Consider the following 10,194-nt stretch of genomic DNA (forward strand, 5'->3'; position numbering starts at 1 on the left):
AAGTTTCACAAAATATTCACAGAGCAAAGTTGTCTCCGAGTAACAGTAACGAAATCAGCAATCAGTTTTTACTGTTTATTTAGCACAAATGTATGATACTCTCAGTCTTGAGAGCTATTTCTTTTTCGCCTCTGCAAAGCTGCATGTGTGTGAGCGCGCGTGCGTGCAAATAACTCATGCGCAGGCACTCAATATGTGCGGCTCCGCATACGGTAAGAACTCAAGTTTTCATTACAATGAAGGAAGCAAACACACGATCGCTGAAGTGGGCTCGCCACTCCGAGTCTCTGCGTAGCCTCGAATACCAGCCACCCCACAAAACCACCGGAAGAAAAAGAACGAACGCACAAGATAGCGAACGCACAGAACTGACTATTGAGGGGCTTTAGAACTGACGCTCGCTCGGCGTTCCACTAATCCCGCCTTTCGTCTGAGCAGCGCGGCGCGACAGCGCGACTGGAAAAAAAAAAAAAAAGAAAGCAAACTCCACAAGACACGTGATGGAGCAGCGCGGCGTGGCAGCGCGACTGAAAAAAAAAGAAAGAAAGAAAGAAAGAAAGCGAACTCCACAAAACACGTGATGCAGCTTCATGTGTCACGTGATTGCGCACGACTGAGAGGCGGCGTTTGGCTGTGTGGCGACGTCGAGCGTGGAAAATAGTTCTTTCTGCCAGAAATCTTCAATGTAAGTTGACACACTTTTTCATTCCTTTCTTATAAACGCTTTGCGCATACTCGCTGAAAATTTTGTGTTTCAGAAGTGAGCAGTTTTTACATTACAAGCGTTTACCCATTTTTTACTTTGCTGCATACTGCACGCCCAATGCTCTAGGAATATTTTTCATTGTTTAGCGTTTTTATCACCTAGTTAGGTTTTAAAAAGTGATCCTCGATTGTCCGCGGCCTCTTTCCGATCATTTTGCAACATAGTTCAGATCTTTAAGGCGTTTTTTTGCGGAGTTATTACTAATTCTTCAAAGGTAAACAACCGCTTGGCCTCGCAGCCATAACCGTCAAATTTCAAATATTGAGAGAGGCCTTGTACTGCGTAAAAGCTATGTAGACGTATAAAACCTGTCATTTTTAAATTCCATCAGATGTGTGCGATCTCTCGCTACCTATGTGTTTTATTTATAGCGTTTCTTCGTTGAGCTATTTGCACATGGAGCCGGTAATTCGAGGTTAAAGCGCTAACCGCATGACGCGGCGACATGCCGCGCGGCGCCGTCGCGCGACGGGCTGAGGGCCGCCAAAGCATTGCCGCTCGTCGCCGTCGCTCGGTTTCTGGGTTTTTAGAAAATTTCGCGTGTCGCCCGGAAGCAGCTCGCGAGGCAGCCAATCGCAGAGGGCTTTAGGGTGCTCAACTTCCGTTCTGGCTTTCTTTTTATTGCGTGTAAAGTTAGTTTTCCTAGTCCGGTTTGGGCGAAGAACCTGTTGCCTTCACGCGCTCACTTCGTCTGATCCGTGTATATATATGAGTGCATCGAGATAATTCAGTAAAAGCTTGGAAGGGTAATAAAAGAAAGAAAAAGGTTAGCGTGGCTTGATATTGTTAATTTCCGAAAGGAGCAGGAGAAAGTCGCTGCTTGCAATGCAAGTCGGCATCGCAGTGTATAGTAACGCACCGGTGCCCTGTGACCCTTTAAAATACGATGCGTTACAAGAAATTTCATCAGTGTTTTATCGTACTTCATGCTGTTTAGTGTTGAAAATGGGATATAGCGTGATTGCATTCCCCTTGACCGAATGACGAGGCGGCGGTAACAGAGCAACGCTGAAAACGCGCTTCTGTCGCTGAGCGCCGTCGCTCCGAGCGGTATGCACCAGCGACAACGACAGGCGTTGCGACGGATCGCTAGGGGTTGTCGCCTCATGCGGTTACCGCTTTATTGGAACAGTCCATAAGCAACGACTTTCCGCGTAAAATTAGGTTTTTAAGCTTTCCTTTAGAGTAAGCACAGATTGGGGGGGGGGGGGGGGGGTGATATATAATTTTATTTATAACAATTCGCAGACTTCAACGCAGCAATAGTTATATTTATATCCTTAGTAGGACAGTACGTATTATTTTAGTACAGGCCCAGTGTTCTTTTTCTTTTTTTAACGGAGGCGTGGCAAGTTATGTGGGTCAAGCTAACAATTGGCTGTGAATTAAGCGATTAGAGCTTTCAAACTTAGTCTTCTGTTTTGTTTAATTTCTAAGAACCTTTAAGCTTCACAGAGAAACAGCATATTTTGAAAAGTGAATTTCAACTATGGAAGTTCTTCGTTTATTAATGTTTGACATTGCTGACAAGGGTCAGAATTGAAACAGATGATAGGATCGAGTTTTTTGGTAACTTATGGCATGTGACCTAGAGCTGCTAGGAATTCATTTTCTGAGACAGCTTTTGTTTAGGAGTGTAGGGAAAGTAATGGTATGTTATGGGTTTTGAGAAGCATGGATTTAATGAAGTCTTTCTTTTACTGCATTTACGGCTTGTTTGGCAATAATGCTTGCAGTCCAGCTGATGCAATTGTATTGTCACACTGCTTTTGCAGCAGATTTCATCTGCCATCGAGGGAGTGCTGCCTGAATATGAAGCAGACAGCGTCATGAATCTGTTGAGGCAGTTTATTCTATCAGCCATGGGTGCCCTGCCCTAAAGCATCCTTCCTGTAAAGGAGACATTGAATTGGTAGGTATCACATGCTCATGTTTTTTGCATTCATGTGTTTGCTTTATAACTGTATAATTTTTACTGGTTCATGCTTTGCATTTATTGTTTTCTTTTGAGAGTATAAAGGGCGGATGTGTAACAGGCTTCATTAAAGCAAAGCTTGAAACCAGCTCAGTGTTGTTAAATCATTCTTGCTGTTTTTAGCGCGACTGACATGTTGGTGAATCTTGCTCATAGTCTGCACTAAAGAAAAGTTTTCATGGCCTCTTCAGAGCTTTAAAGCAGGAGATATACTTAGCTGTTTTATTGAAGTAGTACCTACTATTTCTAGTTGAGGCAAAATTGAGTAAACCTGTGTTTTAATAGCTCAGTGACAAACATGGTGTCATAATATAGCTGACTGCACTGTGCATATGTGTGCATGTTCATGCTGACATTCAGTTACTGTTTATTTAGACTGCCTCAGCATATGTACACATACAGTGATGTTTCACTTGAACAAAGTTCAAGGGACCTTAGGAAAAAGTTTGTTGAAATGAAATTTCATTGGACTGAAATAAATGCGTGGAAGATTGTGTCCATTAGCTTCAAGAAATATTCAGTTCAGTCGTGTCCGACTCTTCGTGACCCTATGGACCATGTCACGCCACGCTTTCCGGTTTCTCACTATCTTCCTAACATCACATAACTTCATCTGCAGTGCCTCGAGGATACCATCTAACCATCGCGTTCGCTGCCTACCCCTTCTCCAGCGACCCTCAACCTTTCCCAACATCAAATCTTTCTCCACCAACTCCTCTCTTCTCATCAGATGACCAAAGTAGCTGAGCTTTAACTTTAGAATTTGACCCTCCAATGAGCAGTCAGGGTTTATGGTCGACAATATCGACTGATTTGATCTTCTGGCAGTCCAAGGAACTCTCAAGAGTCTTCGCCAGCACCACAATTCAAACGCGTCAATTCTTCGGCGGTCAGCCTTTTTCACAGTCCAACTCTCGCATCCATACATCACAACTGGAAAGACCATAGCACGAGTTATACGGATCTTGGTTGGCAGACTAATGTCTCTGCTCTTTACTAGGCGGTCAAGGCTAACCATTGCTCTCTTTCCCAGAAGCAGGCGTCTCCTAATTTCATGGCTACAGTCTCCTTCCGAGGTAATCTTGGAGCCCAAGAAGAGAAAATCTGTCACAGATTTTTAGGTTGTTCAAATCTTATCTGAGCCCATTTATTTGTCACTGCGCTGATTTGCAAGTGAAGAATGCGTAACCTTTTGCAGCACTTTTGAAAGGACTACAGTGGTTTTGAACTCGATTACTGTGCAAGCTCCTGAGAATCTTGCCTATCACAACGGCCTGCTGAGGAGACAAGGCTTTCATTTTCTCCAAGCAGATCATGGTTAACCAAAATGCACACATTTGCAATTCTTGGAGCTAAAGGGCCTGGTAGGGCTGAAGATCTGGCTTTGACTGGCTATGACTGTACAGCTAATTAAGCGTGCAGACAGCTATGGATTCATCTGGTTACAAGCTAGTTTAGACAGCCAATTCACTTTAAAGCTAAATAACGGCCACTTTTCTTCACGCGATAATGAAGAGTGGTTCTTAACATAAAAATATGCTACAAAGAGTGCAGACTGTGCTTTTTTAAGCGCTCAGTATGACTTTGAAGACACAGGATAGCACCACGGAAAATGTTCGTTGAACTGAAATGAGCAATAACTGAAGTTTGTTAAAATGAAGTGCGTTTAATAAAGTTAAATAATAAAGATTTAATAAAGTTCGTACAACTGAATACATCGTCGAAGTGACGTTCGTTCAAGTGGTATTCTGTTTTTCTGTGACTAAATGAGAACATTTACTTTGCTGAAAGCAACATATACACAAATATTTACTTTCTTGCTGGTCACCAAGATTTGCAATTAACTTCCGAACTCATTTTATTCACAACCTAAATAAATGCATCGTTAACCCTAGAGCCAAATAGTTACTAGCGATAACAAAAGTAATATGTTGATATTTATCTGTTGGAGAACATTTTCTGTTTGTTTTGTGTGTTTTTGAGTTCTGCAAACATGAGGGGGCTCGTTACAGAAGGGGTGGGCTGCAAGACGAAGGGAAGTATCAGTGTGGCGGCCCTTTTGTGTTTATCAAATAATAATGCATTCTAACATGTAAAACGAATGCCTTTACAACCTCCTAAAAATCTTTTTAAATTGCATGTTTGGGTTCTGCCTGGATAAACATAGATGGCAGAGAGAGATCTTTCTGCCATGGGGTGTGAACTGTATTTTGTGCAGAAAGCCAGAGGCTGTCGAACATGTGTTATTGTTGATTGGGTTTTTGGGGGGTGATATCCTACAGTGAACTTTGCTCAAAGGTGTCCCTTTAAACCCCCATGGAATTTGGTTCTCAGGTGTTGAAAATTACAACAGTGTTCTGTAAGATATGATAAGGCTATTAAGCTTGCATAGCGCATGGAAGCGCCGAATGGCTGTTCGCCATGCTGATCTTTATTATCAGACCTATCCAAGAGTATAATGAGGGTTTTGTCCAACAGATGATGTTTTGAAAGCTCAGCCATGTGTACCTGTGTTTATCAATGTATTTGAAAAAGTGATCAGTTTGAATGCGATAATTAGAGGTTGTACCTAAGCTAGCTCTCGGCCAGCCTGTAGTGTTTGTGAAAAGGCAAATATGACAAGAAGGGTATTTTGCTAGAGCTTTTAAGGCTCTTAAATCTGTGCAGCTCTGGTTTAGTACATGCATTGTCTCCTGTACATGGCTAGTTAAATGATTTCTGTTATTTTATTACAAAAAGTGATTCTAAATCTTTTGATAAGCTTGCTCACCTCTATTGTTTGCATTGTGTTCACGCATGCTATAGCTGGAAATGATGCAGTATTAGTTACCAGTAAATAAATAAAAGGAGCAGCAACTACATTTCCTTCGTCCGCACATTTTTAAGAGAAACATACATGGGCTCATTAGATTTTAGTGTTATTTGCAACTGTGTTTGATAGTGAAAGATCTTCCTGTCATTGCATAGAAATCTTTCAGAAACCTCTGAGATAGTTTGATACCTGGTGATGTGGAGGTTGACTTCCCAGACAGTAATGTATTCCTATAGTTCATACTGCACCAGCCAAAAGATGAGACACAGCAAAGAGGAGGACAGGACAAGGCTGGACTATCAACTGAATGTTATTGATAAGAAGAAAACAACGAAGACTCCTTCCGAAAAGCTCGCGCACAACTCGCGCGTACGGACACACGTTTCGCCATCAACAACAACTTCTTGCTGCCTAAACCAAACACTAATTATGGGAAACAATCAGTCCGATTCTCTGCTACCACTCTTTGGAATTCATTACCTACAACTATCAAACAATCATTAACTATTTTTGCCTTTAAATCCGCTCTTCGTCAGTTTTTGTTATCACACTTATCGTAATTTTCAAGGTAATCTGTTCATGTGTTATCCTTTATATCTTTTTTATGAATTGTTTCCTATGTTTTCTTTATGTGATTAGGTGTTTATTCTTTGTTATTACATCAATAGCGTCTGTACTAATTCATGTTTCATTCGCCCCAACCCACTGATGCGAAATATTGTATAATTTCTGCAACTGCTCAATATGTATTTCTTTTCAATAATCATCATAGGAGGTCCCGTTCCGCAGTCCTTGACTTTGGGACCTCCTTCTGTATTCATGTTTTGTTAACCTTTGAAATACAATAAACTTCAAACTACAATAAACTTCAAACTTCAAACCTAACCGGTGGAATGGCAGGAAATTGGGAAGAAGATGATGAAGAAGAAAATTCAAAGCCAATTCCAAGTCAAGGCCTAACTAACGACTTTTCTAATAGATAAAATTCCTTACAATGAAGGCTAACCGACACCTTAGCCACACACTTGTCCTCGGCTTTAGCAATGTAAAATGCTTCAACCAACTCTGCAGAGTTGATTACCATTGCTGTAAACTACACCCGTATTAGTGAAGTCAGGTGCACAAAGGGACGGGTCACGCTCCGACTTACACTCTCGGGATTGCACATGTAGCGCAAGATTAGAACTCGCCTTCCCTCCCAGAGAATTGGAGTGCTCCGTCAGGTGCACATTTAGACATCTGCCTGTCTGCCCGTTGTATTTAGAGCGAGAAACAAGATAGGAGCCTTGTGCGCTAGAGTTAGAAAGGGGCTCGACAGTGTACCTCGTGATAGTTTTCGTTGTGCAGTGTCACATAAGAAAAAGTTCACCACCTGCAGAAAGAATGTGGTCTACCACGTTCCGCTGAATTGTGGCCGGTGCTACTACGAGCAGACAGGCAGATGTCTAAATGTGCGCCTGACGGAGCACTCCAATTCTCTGGGAGGGAAGGCGAGTTCTAATCTTGCGCTACATGTGCAATCCCGAGAGTGTAAGTCGGAGCATGATCCGTCCCTTTGTGCGCCTGACTTCAATAATACGGGGGTAGTTTACAGCAATGGTAATCAACTCTGCAGAGAGTTCGTTGAAGCATTTTACATTGCTAAAGCCGAGGACAAGTGTGTGGCTAAGGCGTCTGTTAGCCTTCATTGTAAGGAACTTCATCTATTAGAAAAGTCGTTAGTTAGGCCTTGACTTGGAATTGGCTTTGGATTTTCTTCTTCATCTTCTTCCCAATTTCCTGCCATTCCACCGGTTGGGTTGTGCGCGAGCTTTTCGGAAGAAGTCTTCGTTGTTTTCTTCTTATCAATAACATTCAGTTGATAGTCCAGCCTTGTCCTGTCCTCCTCTTTGCTGTGTCTCGTCTTTTGGCTGGGGCAGTATGAACCCATACCAACGTGCCCAGTCGTCAACCTTGTTGTATTCCTATAGTACCGTATGCATGCACAATAGATAAACGTAACCCCTTGCATATATCACTGAATCTTCCACTCTAGAAGAGAATTTTGTGCACAAGCATTTTACTGTAGTTTGCCTCTGTGGAGCATTGTATTTCTAATTCTGTGCTTCTCTTTTTATGCTGTTACTCAGCAACATATGAAGTATTCCTTGTTTGTTTCTGTTACTTTTGCATTTGACTTTTCCTTTTATTATTCGAAATAACTTTCTTCCTGCTGTTCTGACTAGTGTTTTCGTATGCATATGCAGTCCTCTTGATGCTTCATTGAGCCATATCTGGAGACTCCCTGTTGCCGTGGTCTGTGCCGACAAGTAAAAACTAGCAACCTGACTTCCGGGACAAGTAGCAGTGGGATGTAGCTGCATGGCTTCTTCAGCATCCATGTGGATTTCTTATAAAAGACAGGTATTTCTCCTATATTTGACTTTCATATGTGATCAAGATTTTACCTTGGTGACAAGCTCTTGAAGGAAAGGATGGACATTTATGGCACTTTCTTAATTTCTTACTCTCGGGAATACACTATTACGACTTGTTAACTGCATATGTAGCAAAAATTATGTGTGACTCCATATTCCAGCAGTGCGCTGCACGATTTTTTAAGGATGAAATAATTTTGCTCCTATTGTCGGTAGCCTACTATTGACGAGCCAAAGCAGGCAATATTAGGTACCAAAAAGTGATTATGCGGGGCCGGGTGGGTTTTAATGAGACAAGCTCTCCACGTTTTAAGCCTTTGTACAGGGCCAACGTGTCTCCCTGAATGTGTCTGGGACACATGCAAGTCTTGTATCCTCAAAAGGACCTTGTCTAAATTTAAATAAAAGTAGCACCAACCTATTTTGAGTACGACCAGTTCAGCAGTAAGCTCAAAATTGAAGCAAAAAGGCATTCATGTCCTGTGCGATGTCAGTGCACGTTAAAGAGCCCCAGCTCGTCAAACTCTCTGAAGTCCTCCCCTACAGCATCTCTCATAGCCTGGGTTGCTTTGGGATGTTAAACCACATAAAGCAAACCAGTCATTTTTTACCACCTCATATGACTTGTCTTTCCACTTATCTCCAAAAGATAGTGCCTACATAAGACTTGCCACTATTCCTGAGATTACCTAGATTATTATGTATTTATGTATTTTATGATTATGTAATTTTCCTCAGTGGAGCATTGCGTTTTCAATTCTGGGCTTTTCATGCTGTCACTCAGCAACCATATGAAATACTCCTCCTATGTTTCTTTTACTTGTGCATTTGACTTTTCCTTTATTATTCAAAAAATCATTCTTCCTGCTGTTCTGACTATTGTTCTCATATGTACATGCAGTCCTCTTGTTGCTTCATTCGACCATATCTGGAGACACCCTGTTGCCCTGGTCTGTGCCGACAAGTAACAAGGCAACCTGACTTCCTGGACAAGTAGCAGTGGGACGTAGCAGCATCCATGTGGACTTCTTATAAAAGAAAGGTATTCTAAATTTTGCTTTCATATGTGATAAAGATTTTACCTTGGTGACAAGCTCTTGAAAGGAAAAGATGGGCATGAGTGGCACTTTCTTATTTTCTTACTCTCTGGGAATACACTATTGAGACTTGTTACCTGCATATGTAGCAAAAAGTATGTGTGACTGCATATTGTAGGCTAGCTATAATATACTTCATCATTCCCTATTATCGCTCTTGTATCCCCTAGGTGCTTGGTGTAGCTGGTCTCCTTCAGTAATTACTTATGTGTGTGTGTCATCTGCTATGGCAAACATAGCCATCACTCAGGAAAAATGGGAGCAAACAGGCATAGTGGCATCACTTGCTGGTAGCATGCACCAAAATGTATGTGTATATACTGATATGTTGCCGCTCAACATGTGTATTTGCTTGATGCAGCAAATGGCAGAGGAGAGAGTATCTGATGACCAAGCGTACTGGCGTGTAAATTTCACCCCTTTGTTTCCTGGGCCCCTATTGTGATAAACTAATGTCGAATGATATAGAGGATCAAAAGGAATACAACTAAACACAGCAATAGTCTCTATCTCCTGAGGGTGTTTTGCAGGTAGTAGTTTGTACAGAAAGTGGTTGGAAACCAGTTAGCATATTTTGAGAAAAAACAGGCATCTGAGTGAAGAGAGATGTGTGTGATGCTAGCACAAAGCGTGCGAAATTGGCAGAAAAATTTTGAGCATGTATATTTCTTTTCTAGGTGACACCATGATAAATTTTGATATGGCTGGTACATCAAACACACAATGTCGTTGCCGTCGGAAACGAAGTGTTTCTGTGTCAAGGGTTTGTGCAATAAAAGAAGGTATGAATTTGCATCTGTTTCTTTCGCCACTCTCACTTTTCACGAAATATTACATGCATGTGAATAGTGAGTAAAATACACGTTATTATTGGACACTTGAAATATAGTTAGCATAACACAAGGTATTAATACTTTGTATGAACACGGTTCTTTAAAATAACGGTGGCCAATTATCGGAACACAGTCGTTACAGTGTCCATGTACGCCATCAATAGGAGGTATAAATACGTTCTATGTAAATACATTCTATTCAATCACGGTGGCCAATTGTCGGAAGGGAGATCATACATAGATCATACGTGTTCTAAAGACTTTCTTTTGATGGTCGATAGCTTCTATGATCAT

At 41.6% G+C, this 10,194-nt stretch overlaps 1 long non-coding RNA gene across 1 annotated transcript; it reads left to right on the forward strand.

The window, feature by feature from the left end:
* The first annotated feature begins 564 nt into the window (after window positions 1-564).
* Window positions 565-9,860, forward strand: LOC146209594 (uncharacterized). The gene is made up of 5 exons (XR_014706668.1): window positions 565-685; window positions 2,542-2,678; window positions 7,800-7,956; window positions 8,872-9,012; window positions 9,745-9,860. It is a non-coding gene; the product is annotated as an uncharacterized LOC146209594 (long non-coding RNA).
* The last annotated feature ends 334 nt before the right edge of the window (window positions 9,861-10,194 follow it).

This window comes from Amblyomma maculatum, chromosome 1, assembly GCF_055883805.1.
Source record: "Amblyomma maculatum isolate TAMU_Amacu chromosome 1, ASM5588380v1, whole genome shotgun sequence".
NCBI classification, from domain to species: domain Eukaryota; kingdom Metazoa; phylum Arthropoda; class Arachnida; order Ixodida; family Ixodidae; genus Amblyomma; species Amblyomma maculatum.